Below are 19,633 nucleotides of genomic sequence, written 5' to 3'. Positions count from 1 at the left end.
ACTCCAGGCACTGCCCTGATTGAATATGGATCAGTTTGAGATTGTCGGGATAGTGCCAGCTCTTTACAAAGTTTAAATGCATTTTTATTTTTGTATGAAAGCACAGACCTATTGCGACAGCAAAAGCATTGCCATCTTGTCTGCATTCACAAGCTGTCCTGTAGATCATAAATCGAGGTCTGACTGGGTCGTCGGAGAAATATAGCTAGAAAAGTGTCAATGTCCAGTGTGGTGAATTCAGGGAATTGGTCTCCCTTCTCCCACAGTGGGAGCCAGCCCCTTTTTAGAGCAAGACTGTTTTGGAGCGTAGAGGAATGCTATCACTTACAGCAACCTAGAGGTACGACCAATTTGAAGATGTTGTAGGGGAAGAGTATGGAATGCTTCCGAGCCCAGGCAAGAGGCGGAAAACCTAGAGCTGTCTGAGTGAAAGAAGAAACGCCATAGGCATGGATTCCCAGCATACTGGAATCCAGACGCTGAAGTCCTGTCCTCAAGCGACAGGCAGCACCAGGGACAGATGCCTGGCCACACAGCAGTCTGACTTCAAGTTCTGCAGCAGTCAGGGATTTGCCCTTCTCTGCCACTCATTGCTGCAAGCGAACCGGTACGCAGCCAGAGACAAAGCAGTGGAGTGTGGCGGCACAAAGCCTGCATAGGGATAACACTGTAGGGGCATGCAAGGGGCAGAAATAAACCGCAATATCCCAGTAAGGGGAGAACCCAGAGATGGAAGAGACCCACAATTGTTCAAAAGTTAGAATACCCCATGGGAGAGGGGTGGATGCAAGGAAACCAAGCCCTGCGATGGGCTACCAGTGACTGTCCCATAGTCCGAACATTGCAATAGAATCCTAAAGCCAGAAATGCTAACAAGCCTATGAGAAACGGAGTACCTCCCTGGGAGGCAAAGCAAACTGGAAAGTCAGTGGCCTGAAGTGCCAAATAGTCAAGTCAAGCTAGAAGGGAGATGCTTAGAAATGGAGTCTTAGCAAAACAAGCGACATTTTGACTACTAGTCACTTGTAAGTGAAAGAGCTCTTGGTCCAGTTTACCTGGTGACCGTTCCAGGAGCAGGAGAAAACTCTAAGAACTGAACTTTGAAACTTTTGATCAGGCAGAGAACCAGAGCAAGAACTGGGAGGGTGTCAGAAAGCAGCCAACTGGAGCCGAAGTAGAGGGAAGCTAACTTAGGCTGCTTACATTGTTTAGTTTAGAGTAGAAGAAATGGCACAGAATAGGGTTTGTATGGAGGTCAGATTTTGAGATGCATCCTGACGAGCACTATTTTTTTGTGGATAAAATGGGACCTCATTGTAGACGCAGTGCTAATACAGGCTTTTTTTTTCTCAATGCATTTTATTAGCATTTTAACAGTGTTACAGCAGACATTGGTTTTAATAGTTTAGTAGCTTAATTGTAGGGGGGGGGCAGGTTCTGGGCTGGGCCTCAGTTCATTCCGTTGCGAGGGAAGGTGGAGACAGCAACCTTTGCGCGGTAATGACTCATGGATTCTTGGTCATTCTAGCCAGCTGGTGAGGGGTTCTACGGGAGAGGTTTGGGAACTTTTCTGCGAAGTCCATGAAAGGGGCCCAGGTGTTCAGAAAATAGTTCAGGTTCCCTGCTCGTAGGGCTGTAATCTTTTCTGCGACTGTGTCCCAGCATTTTGCCCACCACAGCAGGATTGATAGTCCTATTTTTTTGTCTTTATTTTTTTTGTTTTGTTTTTTTGTTGCTGCTGATAGGTGTGTGCATAGACGCGCTATATGTCCTGTGAGGGAATTCTGTCTCGTGTCCCCCAGCATGACGATCCCAGGGTCCCAGGGAATAGTGAGGCCTGCGATTGCTTTTATATGGTCTAGGACTTCTCTCCAATATGTCGCTGCTTGTGGGCATGTCCATATTAGATGGAACAGGCTTCCTTCGGTTCTACATCCCCTCCAGCAGTCCGGTGGAATGTTTGGGTTGGCTTTGTGCAGCTGTGTAGGAGTGATGTAGTATCTATAGCAGATCTTATATCCGCATTCTCTGTTCGTAATACATTGGGAGATTTTGTGGTTCCTCGCCCAGATCTTGCGCCAGGCGCTCTAGTCTATTGGTCGTCCCAGGTCTCTTTCCCAGTTGATCATATATCTTTCTTTGACTGTAGGGTCGTGTTTATCCAGGAGCTGGTATAATGCAGAGATCTTCCCTTTAGGTGGTGTCGTTGTTAGTGTCCGTTCTAGTGCTCTAGGGTCTCTGGAGCCCTTCTCCTTGACAGTTCTCTGTGACAGCCAGTGTCTTTATCTGGGAGTATCTGAAACGTTCAGCTTCTGGGACTTTGAATTTGCTTTTGCACTCTTCGAATGTAAGTGGATTGCCTCCAACTAGGAAGTCTAAAATAGTTCGGAGGCCCCCTGCTTGCCATGCAGCAAAACTCAGAGGCTGGACGCCTGGAGAGAAGTCTGGGTTGCCCCAAATCGGAGTAAGTGGGCCTAGGAAACCTGTGCATCCCCATTTTTGTGCGGCTGCTTTTCAGTTAGATACTGTTAGATGTTGCTTTCAGGGGTCCTGCGTTCGTTTGGTTTTTTGGCATCTGTATGTGCGGGGGGTCGGATAGGGGGGATTTGCACCATGCTTTAATTTCCAGTATGGGGGGTCCGATGTTTCTGAAACCTATTTTCTTGTCAGTCTCCTATTTCCAACTTGCGATACAGGCTAGATCAACCAAGTATCACACTTAATTTTCTTCACCAGTTAAAGCCATTGGAGTTTATGCAAAGCTATACTGATCTAGACCCCTGGGTCCATGCTTAAGCAGCATCCTGTCTTCGACACATTCCTATTGGGATCTTGTGTAAACAAACCCACGTCAGGGTGTTGAGGTCACAAATGGAGTTCATGCAAAGGCAGGGTAAAAGATTTTTGCTCACTGGCATGATTGTCGACTCTCCGCATGCATGCAGCTCATTTCGTACACTCCTAGAGGGCATTGCCACTTGTAAATGTGGAGTACACTAGTGTGGCCTAGTTGTCTTATTGTGCAGGGCTGCACAACATTACAAATTTTAGCAGGGCATGGGACAAATGGGCAACCATAGTCTTAGCTTTTACTGAGTAAATTAATGAGCTCATAGGTCGGACGTAAAAGTTAATTAAATGTAACCTGTTTTGTAAATGTTCATGTAGAATGTATTGTTATACTAGAGTGTTTCATCTCTGTATGCTTGCATACAAACCTGTTCTTTTTTTTTTCCTTCTAGAGAGCCAAGACTGCACTGTCTCAAAGATCCACTGAGGGCCGATTATCAAATGGTATGGCTGTAGAAGAACAAAGTGCCTGTTGAATCTTACGTTTCCCTTGGAGTTTGACCTCTAATCCAAAGTGAGAACTTGGTTGGCTTTTAATTGTAAGCTTGATGTACCAAAGGCAGAAGTTAGATAAATCTTTTCTTAGATTTATAGTTGTGGCACCATGTTCACATTTTCTGCACAAATATTTAGAAGTAGATGTAATTTTGTTTTGTAATCCGCCAAAAGAAAATTTATTTTGTAGGTCTGTAACCAGGAATTACTTGATTACAACTACAAATCTAAATTATGCTCAACATGGCAGCGTGGTGGTAGCTAGAGGATGAAGATTCTCCTGTGAGTCATTGCCTCAATTTTCACTTGGGTTAGTTCCATTAATGCTATGATAATGAATTAGATTTGGAATGGATTGTGTCCTCCCACCTATTCCTCATCTTTGATAACTACAATATCCAGCTTTAGCTGCTTCGCAATTTATTTTCGGCAGAGGGCGCTTGCGTCGATGCAGTCGACTAAATGTCCCTGGAGGGCCTCGGTCTCGAAGGATGTCATTGAAGGCATATATAGTGCCCCGTTGGCTTCAGTTCCGTTTTTCCGAGTAAGCTTGCGCTTCGAGAACTACGCGCACTTCAGAATTTCCTCGTGAAATATCCAGAAATGTCTTGGATCAACAGACTACCCCGAAGACCAGGTTTGTAAAGTGTCAAGATAGCGAGGCCAAGATGTTGCTTACCGATCGGCATTGAGTATGCTTGTGGTGTCTCGGTCTGGAGCACAAGACCTCGGCCTGTTAAGTGTCAATTGATGACCAGAAAAGCTCTGTAGGAGATGAAGGGGAAATTGGCGGTAGGCGGATTTGCTAAGAAATCCCCATAGACTACCCAGTTTAAGAAACCTTCTGACGAAGCAAGAGGCGACTCTCCTCGAAGAAAGAATGCAAAAAGGTCAGAGTGAAGGAGTGGCTCCCACCACTCATCAAGGAAGTCTCACCATAAATCGAGTCGACATCCTCGTCCGACTCTCCAAAGCAGGCTGGCCATGCTCCTACCACGCCTTCTGAAGCCTTTCAGGACAGGGCCCGAGCCAATTCCTGTGCGCCCTCGAGCCTAGGACAAAGTCCAGAGCCCCATCGAGGCCTCGACACAATGAGAAATCGAGGTATCCTTCGAGTCAAAAGGCAAGTCTAGGTCGACTGCTGCACCATCGCCGCTGAAATGTCTTCATCGAAGACATTGACGCATCGGGCTCAAACATTTCAAAAGCTTTAGACACCTTTACCTGAGAACCTTCATGCCTTTACCAAGGAAGTATTTCTTTAAATCTGACCTGCCTTTATGCGGACAATGAGCCATCTGATAATGTTTTACCATTTTGGTTTGCAGTATGGCACACCAAATGTCCCTGAGTTTCATCTCTGAGGAATCCAGACTGAAAGACCTATATGAACATTTGCAGACGGCTAATGGAGTGGACAATTCACCAGAATTGGAATTTGGAAAGTCTGAGCATGCAGATGCCTCATACAGGCAGTTGATGACCAGGGAAGTGGGTTACATGGGATGGAGCAGACCTGCCTTCCCTTTCGAACAGTTTGACCTTGCAGATATCCTAGATAAAGGTCCTCCAAAAGGATCCCATCTTACCTTTTCACATTGCTTTTCACAAGAGAGTAAGTGCCAATTGGGAAGTACCGGAGTCAAGTCGGACAGTAAATAAGAACCGGACAAGAAAATACTGCCCATAAAGTAGTGACCCCCAGTTCTTATCGAAACACCCTACCCCAGCAACAGTTACCTCGAAACAGGAAGCATATCTGACCATCCCATTGGATAGGGATGATAAAAGGGTAGATGCCGGGGTCAAGTCTTTTCTGCTGGGAGCATGGCTCTTAAATCTGCCAACTCCACACGTGCCTTGGCAATGTTTTCATACACTCTATGGGACTGGATTTCTATGGCGGCTGAGCATACTCCTGAAGGGGAGTGGAGACAGTTTCTTGGCTATTAAGAAATTATAAGTTACTCACTGTAGTGACTAACATACTTAGTACCCTTTCCTCCATACTGCATGGGCATCCCTTCCTAGTGACGGGAGACGCAACCTTTTCCCCAGAAAAATCTTCTTCCCCTTTAAATTTAGAGGGGTGCAACCCTGGGAGCATGTGCTGCCCTGACTCCACACCTCGTCCCCATAGACGCGACTACAATAGATTAACATTGCTTAATGACACCAGGTTTATTGGGGGGGTGGTGGGACCTATGGAGGAAAGGGGGGGGGGAACGGTGAGTAACTTATAATTACTCTTACATCCCGTCCACTGTCCTCCATACTGCATGGGCGATTACAACAGAGTGTAGCCCCAGGGTGGAGAGGAGACCCTCCTTAAGCAATTAGGTTTCTAAGAACCGCCTGTCCGAAAGCTGTCTGATCTAGAGCAGCTGTCCAAACAGTAGTGCTTGCAGAAAGCCAAAGGGGTGGCCCATATGGCCGCCCTGCTTATGACGTGCCAGGGGACATGCGCTAGAATGCAATGGCTGTTGCCTTGGCTCTGACTGCGTGGGTGTCCATTTTGGCCGGCAGTGGCTTATGCTGTCCCTCTTAAGCGTCTTTGATGGCCGAGACCATCCAACGGGCTATTGAGGCCTTGGAGCCCTGATACCCCAGTCTTGATCTGCCGAAGGTGATAAACAGTGCATCCGACTTGCAGAAGCCCTTGGTCCTATCCAAGTAGAATTTCAGGGCACGCCCGACATCGAGGCAGTGCAGAACTTTGCCTCGTCCTTAGGCTCAGCAAAAAACATAGGCAGCACTATTTCCTCGTTCAGATGGAATGCGGAAGGCACCTTGGTTAGGAATGCTGGGTTTGTCCGCAGGACTACTTTATCCTTGTGAAGTATAGGGCCCGAGGCGACCAGCGCCTGGATTTCGCTGACTCTGCGAGCTGAGGCGAGGCCGTCTTAATGGTGACCAGCCTGATGTCCCTGGATGCCATTGTCCCAAATGGTTTGTGCTCCAAGGCCCCCAAAACTGTTAAGATCCCACAACTGGTGTGGCCTCTTGATGGGCAGGCAGTTTGGCGAGTCCCGTCAAATGCTTGTTGCCAATCTGGTTGGAAGCGAACACCTCTGCCTCAGTTTCTGTAGGCCCAAATGGCTGTCAAGTACATGCAGCAAGTGGCTACCTGCACACCAGAGTGTACAAGGTGCGTAGAGGAGGGAGAGCATGTTGTGCATGTACATGCGAGGGGGGGGTTGATATCCTTGGTCTGCCCAGTGGCAGAACCTGGTCCACTTGCTCTTATACTGGGCCCTGGTAGCTTTTCTTCTAGCCCCCTATATGTTCTCTAGATTAGCCTGGTAAAGGATGAGGTGCCCTAGCGTGATGTGCTCAGGAACCACGCTCTGAGGGCTAGTTTCTTTTGTGTGGGGGTGGATGACCGTGCCTCTCTGCTGCGCCATAAGATGTGCTCGGCCCGTCAGAAGTTGAATGGGTGGTCTCTTTGAGAGGCAGAGCAGCTCTGAGAACAATGTCCTGGCTGGCCACCATGGAGCTATTAGGATGACGCTGAGGTGGTGAGACTCCTTGATCTTGCATATCACCCTGTGTATCAACGGTGGTGTGGGCATGAAGGTGTATGCTGTCATGCCGTTCCTCTGAATCTGAAATGCGTCGCCCAGGGAGCTGGGACCCTGTCCCAGCCACAAGGCAAACTGTTGGCACTTCCTGTTGTCCCAGCCTGGCAAAGAGGTCCACCTGGGGGTGTCCCCATCTGTTGATCTCCTGCAGCACAAGGTCATTCAATTGCCACTCGTAATTGTCCGCTCCCAGTCTGCTGAGCCTGTCCGCCTCCAGGTTGGATTCCTCCGGAAGGTGGACGGCCGTGAGGCAGATGTTCTCCAGGGCCCATTCCCACATGCTTACGGTCAGCCTGCACAGTGGAGGGGACCTGGTACCTCCCTGCTTGTTGACATAGAACATGCTGGTTGAATTGTCTGAATGAGGGCGACCTTGCCCTCGATAACCGGAACAAAGGCTCTGAGAGATAGTCAGATGGCCTTCAGTTCCAGCTAATTGATGTGGTACTCCTGCCTGGTCCAGGCACCATGGAAGCAGTGGTTGTCCAGGGTGGGCACTCCATCCCTCGATGGAGTCCATAGTGATGGTGACCTGTGGGGTAGACTGCCGGAAAGGTTTGCCCGTCCACAGGTTGCAGTCCCTGGACCACCATGTGAGGTCCAGGTGAAGAGGAACGTTGATTATCTCCGCCCGAGAGCCTGCTCCTGGTTCCATGATGCTGCAAAGTGCAGCTGTATCCTGCTCATCCTGAGTCTTCTGTGGGGGATGGCCAGTAGGACTGCTGCCATGAGACCCAGTAGGTGTTTGTATCACCAGGCCAATATCACTTCTCTGCTGAGGAAGTGCCCAGTGGCCCTCTTGATGGTCGCCATCTTGTTCTCCAAAGGAAATACTTTCTCGGTGCACATGTCCCAGATGAGCCCCAAGGTGGTCAGATTCTGCTTTTGCTGCAGCTGCGACTTCTTGGATTGAGCGAAAAATCCCAGATTGTGCAGTGTGTTCATAAGAGCATGGGAAGTGCGGTGCACCACTTCCGGAGATGAAGCCCTGACGAGCCAGTCGTCGAGGTATGGGTAAATGTGGTGGCCCTGAGGAGGGCCGCCCCTGTATTCAGCCTGGTGAAGACCCTGGGGGCCGAGTTGAGGTCTAAGGGAAGCACCTTGTATTGGAAATGGTAGGCCATGATCCTGAATCGTAGAAAAGAACGAGGAGGCTGCCAAATCGTGACGTGCAAGTACATGTCCTTCAGATCCAGGGAGCGCATTGTCTCCCTTGCACAATGTCTCCGCTATTAAGGCTGGCATAACCATCTTTAATTTTTGTAGAGGTAGGGAGAGGTTGAGGGTGGAAAGGTTCAGCACAACTCGGTCCTGCCTGCTCCTTTTTCTGAATGGCAACTCCTGGAGTAGCCCAATCCTTGATTGGAGGCTGGGACTTCCTCCACTACCTTGCTCCCGACGAGCGACTGCATCGCTGCCAAAAGAGTTGCTGTCCCAATCTGTGGAAGTGGAGAGGAAGAGGGAGGAGGGGATGGGTAGGCGGTACCCCTTGGATACTACAGAGGATCCAGGGGACCGCAAAATTCTGGCGCCAGAAGTGTGCATGGAGAGTGTTAGGGAGAATTCTCCGAAATGTGCTTATTTCCCTTCACCTCAAAACTCCCAGCAACTTTGCTGGATTTTGACGACTTGTTTTTTTCCCCTCACGAGAGTGAGCCTTTTTCCCCCCTTCTCTCTCAGGTATTTTGTTTTATACTCTTGTGTTCTTTGGTTATGGAGTTTTAGATAACCCCATAGGCATCATCTTTTTATTGTTGTCACACTGCACCTTTAGTGCAGTGGCACAGGAGTGCCCTTTAAACTCCCCAAGGTTTAAATACCTTCTCTGAGACTGTCTCCCAGAGAATGTAAAGTTCAAGTGACTTTACTAGCCTTTTTAAATTCATAGGCACAGCACACACTATCGTCCTATAGTGTGCTGGAGGGGTTGCCTAGCGTCCCCTATGCCTAAACACTCTTGTAACAGTCAAAAGTTAGCCTTTCCTATTGAAATGGCTGGTGGCAGTGCTTTTATAAATACCATGATTTTTCCTGACCGCGAACACCGGTAGCAAAAAATCGGGTCCGCCGTGTTTTCCAATATGGCGCCCAAGACCCCTTTGTAAAAACAGACTCCGGTCATCTTTTTTCACTGTTTCTTTATGGAAAGGTCCTTCTTGAGTTTAACTCTGTGGGCCAAACCAGGTTTGGTCCCTTTGTTCGTGAGCTTTTGGCGGGCTTCAGGACTGAAGTCCACCCATGGCGTCTGAGTGTCTGGGGTGGGCAAGAAGTGAGGGAGGTGCCCCACACTCCCTTTGCTTAGTCTCCTTGGAGACCCAAATGCATTCTGGCGTGATTGGCCGATTGTCTGGTAAGGATAGCCACCCTGCTGGGTGAGTGGCAGCTAGGCTGGAATGAATGGGAGAAAACGGTGTACTGGAAGGCAGAGTCGACCACTGGAACGAAAGAACCGAAGAGCGCTGAAGGAAGACTGCTGCAACTACTGGACTGTTGGCTTGCCCGGTGAAGCCCTGCTGCAGGTCCGAATTGCTTGAAACTCCCTCAACAGACGCTCCTTCTAGGATGGCTTTGTTTGAGTTGGTGGGACTAATCAACTCGGCAAACGCCTGGATACTATTCTCGGAGCTGGTTAAGGTTAACCAGGGGGAAGGATACCAGTTTGTGTTTGGAAGCAAGTTACTTGAACTGAAGTAACACCATTTTGTTTGCTCTGACGTTCCTGTGCAGTGCAAGAGTCCCCTGGCGTTGTCCCTCTTGGCCCCACGACTGAGGCTCAGGAACAGCAGACCTGCAGGACCTGCCAGGAACCAACGCCTTCAGCTGCATCTTTTTGCTCCACTTTAAGGTACTGTGCCATTTGGCTGAGAGATCCTAACTCTCGCGGTGGAAGTTTGTGAAACTTTCCCCACTCGTAGGCCTAATCAGCTTGTGACCCAGCAGATCTTTCTTTTTTGTCAAAACTACTTCTAAAGACGTTTACAAAGGCTTCGCCATTTTGTACCAGAACTGTGCTGTCCTAACCAAGAACACTAGACTATTGATTTATGCCTGGCCTATTGAGTTGAACTGACCCTCCTGGTACACTGAACCTTGGCATTATCAAAGTCTTTCTAACCCTTTGTACAAACCTATGCTTTTTATTCCCATTTTAAAGTATTAAAGTGCTATTCGGCTCCTTTTTCAGGGGAGCGCAAACCGTCTAACTTAGTTTGATACTGTAGTATATTGGTGTTCAATATTGAGTTGATTTCTGCTAGTGAGTTTCCTAAATGACTGTGTAAATCTCTTGGCATTTTTTTTTATACCAAGAAACCTTGAGTGTAAGTCTACTTGAGCCACTGTGATTGTGCTAGTTCTGTGTAACTTCATTCCCTCTTGAGATAAGCCTGGTTGCTCATCTCGCTACCAAAAGTGTGCGGTACAGACTTGTACCAAAGGTTGGTTTATGCTTACACCTATAGTCCTAACTGTGTGGTGTTCCCAGAGGGTACTGCCTGCAATTCTGCCTAACGGAGCAAGCCCCCCCCCCCCCACCCACCACTGGAGACACGTGGACCCGGAGGGGAGTGTCATGCCTGCTTTCCCCCTGAGTCTGTTTGCGGAGGGGGGGGGGATGGGAGATGGGAGACTGGAAGAATCCCTTATTTGTCGATTGACTAGTAAGACCGAGTGGGGCTTCAGCCAGCCCTTTTTGGCCAAGGCGACAACGTCCTTCTGCATCGGGATCCCGTTCTCCCTGCGGAACGTAGCGTGATGCCTTTGGCAAGGACCCCCTCTGATGGTTGCTCGACCTCTGGTTGAGGTAGGCCCAAGTACTCTGCCAACCCTGCAAGACGATCGTGGAAAGCCTTGGCTGACTGTGTCGCGGGTTCTCTTCCTCTGTCCACCTGGGGGTCCGGTTGGTCCGGCACTGGTGGAGGGATGCTGGAGCCAAAGGCTGAGGTGTGGAGACCGGTGCCGGAGGCTGGTACAGAACCGCCTGCATTATCGGTTGGGGGACCGGAGCGAGTCGATGATTGACTAAGTCCTTCAGGTCCTCTGGAGGTGATCTTGGGAAGAGCTCCCTCCACCTGGCTAATCTGTTCCTCAGACGTCGCGGAAGGCGCATTGCACGTGGTTCAAGCTTTCCAGCTGTGATCTGTGCCAAGACCACGTAGGCAGAAGGTGTGGGGGGGTCTGAAGTTGGAAAGAGCCAGTCACAGGATGGACACCTGCTGAACCCTGTAGAAGTAGACATGCGCCATGGAGGAGCTGGACGCCGGAGAACTTGAGTACCTGAATGATGAAAAGACAGAAGTATCTGCACATGGAATTACATGGCTGAAGCCGAACCCAGGAGCGCTGGTGAATTGGTTTCCGTCGATGTGGAAAAGGGGGACTGAGGTGTGGCGCAGGAGGGCGGAGTCAGGGCAGCACAGGCTCCCAGGGCCGCACCCCCACATGCCTCTAAATTTAAAGGGGAAGGTTTTTTCTGGTGAAAAAGGTTCGGTCTCCCATCCTAGGAAGGGACGCCCATGTAGTATGGAGGAAAAGGGACGGGACGTAAGAGTATGTCAAGTAAGCCATGTGCAAGTCTCTTCAGTATGGTTTGGATGCTGACTGCATCAGCAGAGCCATGCCAGCAAGCACCGTAATTCAAAGTTCTCCAGCATGGGGTCTGGCATGGATTCACATGCTCATGAATATTCCCCGTCGTCAGGCTGGGAATCCTCGGTAAAGAAAAAACCAGTATCAGTTTCGTTTCTGATCTGTCTTTCGTAGTAATAACCAATCACTGGTCTCTGCGTCATACTGACCACAGCCAATGACTGCCCTCTACCTAAGCACCGCCTCTGGCAGCCATCTTCAGATTTTTACCGCACGTTCATGTGTTGGGATCCTCGTGCTATTGCTCTCGAGCGTTAGTGCTATTTTTTCGCGCTTTTTCACAAAAACTTCGATTCTTTCGGTCAAAAGAGCCTCAAGCTCCACCGATCCTACATCCGATCAACGGGGACCCGTGTCGGATTCATCTGTGCCCCTCAAGGGTGAAGATTTCGTCGAGCTACACTTCGGAGGACTCCAGAAGCTTCTCAGGCCCGGTCTCGGAGATGGCCCAGGAGAAGGGAAGCTCGACGCCCGGAAAGCTGTTCAGGGCCTGCCCTGGATGCCAGCTGCAGAACGTCTTCAAGGAGGACGAACACTCTTTCTGCCTTTACTGCCTTCATGGGGACAAGACGCACGTGGAGAAGGACTGTGCGTTTTGCGGCAACATGTCGGAACGGACCATGAAGGACCGCCATCAACGTCTCGCCAGCTGGCTGGAGGGTAAGAGCCCGTCTGGCGAGAAGAAGAAGAAATCTGAGCGGTCTTCTAAGACCTTTGAGGGCGCCCCGGCGACGGGGGCCCAACATAAGGCCAAGCACCGCGAGTCCGCTGGCACCGGGAGCGCCGAACGGTCGGGCTCTACGGGCGCCAGGCAGGGCGCACCCTCCCCGGCACCATCAACCACGAGCCAACGCTCTGGGTCGGGTAAGAGGAAGGCCGAGCACCCGGCGAAGCTCCTGGAGAGACCCCGGTCGAGCTCTAAGGCAGAGGAGGAGCGTGGCAGTGCCCCCTCCCTCAAGGATAAGGCGGTGAGCGCACCTAAGGTGGTGAAGGCCTTGATCCATTCGACCAAGCCCTCTATCGAAACGGTCGCGGCGGCCCTGGCCCAGCCTGTGGAGGCTGCACCAGTGGTGGCGGCCTCGGGGCCCAGAATCTCCCTGCCTCCTCGGAGGGAGTCTTCTTTCGTGCCCATCGATAGGACCCCCGTGAAACCCTCTGTGGGGAAGAAGGGGGGGCAGGGCGTCGTCGTAGATTCGGCCTCAACCTCAGAAGAGGAACTGATCGAGGTCTTAAGCCACGGCCTAGGCGTGGAACAAGACCAGCCCGTCGGAATGGGCCCCGACGCAGGTGACGACGACGACATCGTCGAGGATACCGACGGGGCCCCTGCTCGCCCGTCGGATTCCCCTCTGCCAGCGCCGCAAGACAACTCAGCGGCCATTTTGTTGGCTATACAGTCCTTATGCTCCGAGATAAGGACGAGACTACCGTTACCGACGGAGGAACCTCTCCCGTCGGGGGATCCAGAACCGGGACCTTCTGGTGTTCCCCCTACCAAGAAAAGAAGGATCCATCCACCGCCTCCTTTTCAACCATCGCGCCCCGTCCAGCCCTCCTCCCCGTCCACCCGAGGGGATGATACGGGGACTGACACGGCAGCGACGGGTACGGACGACGAGGCATACGACGAGGATTTTCCGTCGTCGCCTCCCCCCAGGGCTTCTCCGCCCGACGAGATTGGATCGTTCCACTCAATGATCGCCAGGGCATCCGAGCTTTTCCAACTCTGCCCTGAGGAGAAGAAAAAGGAAGGCTTCCTTTACCAACGGCGCGAGACCAAGAGGAAGACGGTCCTCGCAGTGCCTCTGTTGGACGACATTTGGGATGAGGGCCTTTCCCTCCTCAAGAACCCTTCCACGACGCCAGCGAAAAGAGACCGGTACGAGAAAAAGTACCGGGTCCCGGACTCGGCCCCCCTATGCCTCCGGGCGCAGCCTACCCCGGACTCCGTCGTCTCCGCGGCAGCCAGGAAGAAAGCGGGGGGGGGTGCGGCCTCCACGTCGACTTCCCCGCCGGACGGCGAGGGAAAGAAATTGGATGCCATGGGACGCAGAGTCATCTCGTCGGCGGCGACGACGATTAAAGCGGCCAACGCCTTGGCTATCGTGGCCCGCTACGACAGGGAACTCTGGTACAAGATAGCTCCCCTGCTGGATTTTCTGCCGGACGACAAGAGGGCGGAGGCCCTTGAGATCCTGCAGGAAGGTGAGGTGGCCTCGGACCACGCCATCACCGTGGCGACGGACATCGCCGACACTGGGTTCCGCCAGATGGGCAACGGCGTTTGCCTTCGACGTCGCGGATGGCTCAAGGCTACGGACTTTCGGCAGGACGTCCAGAACAGGGTCCTGGACATGCCCTTCGACGGGAACAACCTGTTTGGGAAGACAGTGGACGATTCCCTTCAGGCCATCAAGGCGGATACTGAGACGGCCCGGGCCCTTGGAGTGCTGCAGCAACGGCGGACGCCCTTTCGGAGCGGCGGAGGCAAGGGCGCCTCCAAAGGTTCCGGCGGCGGTTTCGCTTCCTACCGTCAAGCGGCCCGCTCGTCGTCGCAAGAGGCCTACAGAGGACGAGGCAAGTCTGGCGGCCCCCGCCGTCGTCGCCAAGGAGGCCAAGGCGGCAAGGCCGCGTCCAAGCAGGATTGAACCGGCCGTGGGGTCGGGCCCCCACCGAAGCACCCCGGTGGGAGGCCGGCTGGCGGGCTTCGTCAGCGTGTGGGAGTCCATCTCCACCGACCGTTGGGTGCTGGACGCCCTGGCCCGGGGCCACGCGCTCGAGTTTCAAAGAAGGTGCCCGCGCGTCCCCCCCGTGGCCAGGAAAGAACTTCACGTCCCTCAACTTCTCCTGGAGGTAAAGGCGATGCTCAGAAAGGGCGCCATCGAACTCGTCCCAAAGAGGCTTCGGGGCTCCGGAGTCTACTCGCGTTACTTCCTCGTGAAGAAGAAGACGGGAGGATGGCGCCCCATCCTGGACCTGCGACGCCTGAACAAGTTCATCAAGGCGCAGAAGTTCCGGATGGTCACCCTCCAGCACGTCCTGGGTCAGCTGGAGGAAGGAGACTTCCTATCGTCGTTGGATTTGGAGGATGCCTACTTCCACATTCCCATCCTAAAGGGGCACCGAAAATTCCTCAGATTCGTGGTCCAAGGGCGTCATTACCAGTTCAAAGCCCTTCCCTTCGGACTGCGGTCGGCACCCAGGGTTTTCACCAAGTGCCTCGCACCGGTGGCGGCGCAGCTGCGCCGCGAGGGGATTCACGTCTACCCCTACCTGGACGACTGGCTCATCCGCGCCAAGACGAGGGAGCTCGCCGTGGTCCACACGGCAAGGACCGTCCAACTCCTCACGGACCTGGGATTCTCCGTGAACTACGCCAAATCCCACCTGGTGCCCGCGCAAGTCGCACTGTTTCTGGGAGCGAGGCTCGACACAGTGTCCCTTCTGGCCTCCCCGTCGGAGGAGAGGACCAGGACCATCTTGGGCAAGGTGCAACGGATGTTGGTGGCCGACGCGGCCAAGGTGAGGTCCATCAAGTCCCTCCTCGGGATGATGTCTTCCTGCATCTACCTCATTCCCATGTGCAGGCTCCGGATGCGCCCGTTGCAAGAGTTCCTGGATGCGCGCTGGATCCAGACGACGGGCAGCTTCGAGGAAAGGATCAAGCTCGACGAGAGTTTCCGACGAGCGATACGGTGGTGGGGCACCCGCGCGCATCTGACGGCGGGCATGGACTTCCAGACCCCAGCCCACCAGGTGACTGTGACCACGGATGCCTCCCTAGAAGGGTGGGGAGCGCACACCGAAAATCTGCACGCAAGGGGACTCTGGCTCCCGACGGAGAAGTCCCTGCATATCAACGTCCTGGAGCTCCGTGCAGTGTTTTGGGCCCTCAGGTCCTTCCTTCCGTCCCTCAAGGGCAAGGTGGTGAGGATCTTCACCGACAACACCACCACCATGTTTTACATCAGGAAACAGGGCGGAACCAGGTCCCCAGCGCTGTCCAAGGAGGCGCAGGACCTGTGGCATTGGGCCGTCGCCCAAGGGATTCTTCTGGTGCCGTTTCATCTGGCAGGGATAAAAAACACCATCGCCGACTCACTCAGCAGGGAGCTGCGCTCGTGCCACGAGTGGGAACTACGGCAGGATCTGGTGGATCGCCTCTTCCGACGGTGGGGCACACCCCAGATCGACCTGTTCGCGACGGCGACGAACACCAAGTGCCGGAGGTTCGCCAGCAGGTTTCCCCAGACGAGGAGCATGGGCGATGCTTTCTCGTTCCCCTGGGAGGGCCTGTTCCTCTACGCGTTCCCTCCCTTGCCTCTGCTAATCCGGCTCGTCAACCAGCTCAAGAGGTCACGGTGCAGGATGATCCTCGTCGCACCTGCGTGGCCGAGGCAGATATGGTTCCCGGACCTTCTGGACTTGTCGGCGTCCCCGCCAATCAAGCTGCCGGCGGACGCGGATCTACTCTCCAGGGAAGGAGGCGCCATCCTCCACCACGACCCGAAGTCGCTGAACTTGCAGGCCTGGCTCCTGCAGCGCTAGAGTTTGGAGGATACGACATACCGGCCGACTGCAGAGAGGTTCTTGCAAAGGCCAGGGCGTCCTCGACTCTTAAATGCTACGGACACAAATGGAAGAGGTTCTCTGTCTGGTGCCACGCACAGAAGATTAACCCTCTACGGATTACGGCTCCCCAAGTGCTGCCGTACCTGCTGACGCTGGCCAAAGCTGGTCTGGCACACGCGTCCATCAAGATTCATCTTGCTGCGATCTCCCGATACACCAGAACCACGGGCCGGACGTCCTTGTGGTCTCATCGTCTGGTGAAAGAGTTCATGAAGGGACTGTTCAGATCGTTCCCGCCGGTGAAGGCTCCGGCCCCGGCGTGGGAGCTCAACGTGGTACTGACCAAACTCATGGGACCTCCGTTCGAGCCCCTGCACTCGGCCCCGTTGAAGTTTCTATCGTGGAAAACAGCTTTTCTCGTGGCCATCACCTCCGCACGACGAGTGGGAGAGATCCAGGCCCTTTCCTGCAAGGCACCGTACTTGACTTTCCACGACACGAGGGTAGTGCTCAGGACGCACCCCTCCTTCATGCCCAAGGTACCGTCGGACTTTCATCTCAACGAACCCTTGGTGTTACCTGTGTTCTTCCCGTCGCCTTCGTCGCCGGCTGAGAGGACTTTGCACTCGCTGGATGTAGCTAGAGCGCTGAAGTTCTACGTGGACCGCACGAAAGGTTTTCGGAAGACGTCACAACTCTTTGTGAACTTTGGACCTGTCAATCAGGGGAAGGCTCTCTCGAAGGCTTCCATCTCCAGATGGCTCTCCGGCTGTATCATGTACTGTCACCGGTTGGCAAACCGACCGCTGCCTGGCCGTCCGAGAGCCCATTCCACCAGAGCGATCGCAGCTACCACGGCGTTCCTATCTGGTGTGCCCCTGCTGGACATATGCAGGGCTGCTACGTGGAGGTCGACGCACACCTTCACGAAATTCTACTGCGTCGACCGGGATTCCAGGGAGGAGTCCAGGGTCGGCCAAGCAGTGCTGCGCAACCTGTTCGCCTGAGGTGAGCCTGGTGAGGAGGTAAGATGCTTAATGTTGAGTTGATGTGATGCTTAATGTTGAGCCTTTGCCACCTCCCGTGGTTGTGCATGTGTGTACTGCTATGTATTCTTTATTCATGAGCATGTGAATCCATGCCAGACCCCATGCTGGAGAAGGAACAAGTTACTTACCTGTAACTGTTGTTCTCCAGCATGGGTCTGGCATGGATTCACATGCGAACCCTCCCGCCTACCCCTCTGCGGCTCTTCACTTGGTCATACTGCCACTTCACGTGCTTCCAAATCTGAAGATGGCTGCCAGAGGCGGTGCTTAGGTAGAGGGCAGTCATTGGCTGTGGTCAGTATGACGCAGAGACCAGTGATTGGTTATTACTACGAAAGACAGATCAGAAACGAAACTGATACTGGTTTTTTCTTTACCGAGGATTCCCAGCCTGACGACGGGGAATATTCATGAGCATGTGAATCCATGCCAGACCCATGCTGGAGAACAACAGTTACAGGTAAGTAACTTGTTCCATTTGCATGGTTAAGGAAATCTGGTTTTGCACCGGCAGTCTAGGCTCCTTAACATCCCCTTTGATGGGTTTTATCTTTTTGGCAGCAAAGCTGTCAAAAGCCTTGAGAAGCTGCAGATCTAAAAGGCAGCAGCCAAGTATTTAGGTGCCACTGTTAGGCAGCCTCAGCCTTTTCAATCCAGTGGAACATCTTACAGGGATATATCCTTTTGCTACTACTCAGTTGGAAGAGTGAGAGTGGCTGGTCAAAGAGACAAAAGATTACCTCGTGGGGCACGAGTGAGGAGCAAAGCCTGCTCAAGCAGGGGCAGCTTTACCAACAGCCACTGATTCAGCTGCCGCAAAACCTCTGAGGTCTTGACTCATGACACCCCTGTGGGAGGCAGACTGTTGCAGCATCTGAAAGAATGGCGAGCCATTACTTTGGATGTTTGGGCATGAGAAACCATAGCCCAAGGTTACTGCATCACCTTCCTTCAGAGACCTCAGAACCATCCACCAGTGGAGCCATTCTTTAAAGGTTCTAGATCTGTTACTTGTGCAGGAAATTTTGACCTTGCTAGAGAAAGGTGCTATAGAGCCAGTGGCTGTAGCAGAGAGGAACAAAGGATTGTATTCTCCATATTTCCTAATCCCTAAAAAGGACGGAGGACTGGGACTTTAGATACTTGAACAAGTTCCTCAGGAAGGGCAAGTACAAGATGGTCACACTTTCTCAGATCCTTCAGGCCCTCCAACTCCAGGATTAGATGGGGTCATTGGACCTCCAGGATGCTTATTTTCATGTGCCAATCCATCCCAAGCACAAAGGTCCTGAGGTTTGCTGTTGGTGGTTCTCATCAGTTTCAAGTTCTGCCATTTGGGCTGACCTCCGCCCGAGGATTTTCACCAAACCGATGGCGGTGGTGGCAGCGAGTCTCAGGGGAGAAAAGTGGGTGGGGGGGGTTAAAGTCTACGTCGGTGATTGGCTGATCAGGGCGTATTCTCTGGAACAAGTCCTGGATCATCTCGACATCACTGACCACTCTATTCAGACTGGGTTTCTCCCTCAATTGCAAGAAGTCTCATGACACATATCTAAATATCGTTCATTGGGGCTGTACTGGATACATCCTTTGGAAAGGGCCATCTACCCGAGGTGAGGGCTCAAGACATGCATCAGATGGTCTGCAATTTCCAGAGTGCCCAGCGTCTCCCGGCGTTTGACTTTTTGAGGTTGATCGGCCTCATGGCATCGTGCATTTTTCTGGTGCCAGAGGCTCGCCTGAGAATCAAATCCCTTCAGTGGGCTCTCTGGACACAATTGTCTCAATTCTCAGGCAACATGTCGGACCTACTTCAGGATCCAAGCAGGGTAGCACAGGATCTCCTGTAGGACAACATTCCGAAGGGAAAACTTTTTGCAACCATGGCTGGAGAAAAAAGTAGTGACGGATGCCTCACCCACTGGGTGAGGAACCTACGCCAACGATCTGACAATCGTTAAACTTCATTGGAGTCAAACTACACCTCAATCATTTGGAGCTGAGGGCAATCAGACTTGCACTGAAGGCTTTTCTGCCCTCTGTTCAGGTGAAGAATGTCCTGATAATGATTGACACCACTGTGGCCATGTGCTACCTCAACAAGAGGATTTGCAGGGTCAACGCAGCTCAGGTTCCGGGCAATCTAAGACGGAATCTTTATTGGCCGTTCACATAGCTGGAGCGGAGAACACGGCGGAGGACGCTGTGAGTAGGCAGAACAGTCTTGCACGAGTGGGGAACTAGCTCAGGAAGTCCTTCAAGAGATCTTCACCCTTTGAGGGAACCCCTCTAGCGAATCTGTTTGCAACTAGTGTCAACAGGATGTGTGAACTGTACTTCTCCAGGGAATTTCCCCAAGAGGCACTCTAGTAGACTTGTTTGTGGTGGACTGGGAGTTTCTGCTTCTGTACAAGTTTCCTCCAGTCCCAGTCATTCCTC

The 19,633-nt window shown here is 52.5% G+C and overlaps 1 protein-coding gene across 11 annotated transcripts in view; it reads left to right on the top strand.

Annotated features, from left to right (window-relative positions):
- EIF4G1 (eukaryotic translation initiation factor 4 gamma 1) overlaps positions 1–19,633 on the top strand; it is a 1,670,216-nt gene that overhangs the window by 322,061 nt on the left and 1,328,522 nt on the right. For 9 of the 11 annotated variants that reach the window (XM_069618805.1, XM_069618804.1, XM_069618800.1 and 6 more), the window contains one exon: positions 3,243–3,364. The gene's annotated coding sequence lies outside the window, so the exon portion shown is untranslated. The remainder of the gene's footprint in view (positions 1–3,242; positions 3,365–19,633) is intronic. The other 2 variants (XM_069618798.1, XM_069618799.1) reach the window with 1 other exon arrangement.

The sequence above is a fragment of the Ambystoma mexicanum genome, chromosome 10, assembly GCF_040938575.1.
Source record: "Ambystoma mexicanum isolate Mex_15411 chromosome 10, UKY_AmexF1_1, whole genome shotgun sequence".
In the NCBI taxonomy this organism is placed as follows: Eukaryota; Metazoa; Chordata; class Amphibia; order Caudata; family Ambystomatidae; genus Ambystoma; species Ambystoma mexicanum.
The sequence above is the reverse complement of the archived record's forward strand: the minus strand, read 5'-3'. Positions and strand labels throughout refer to the sequence as shown.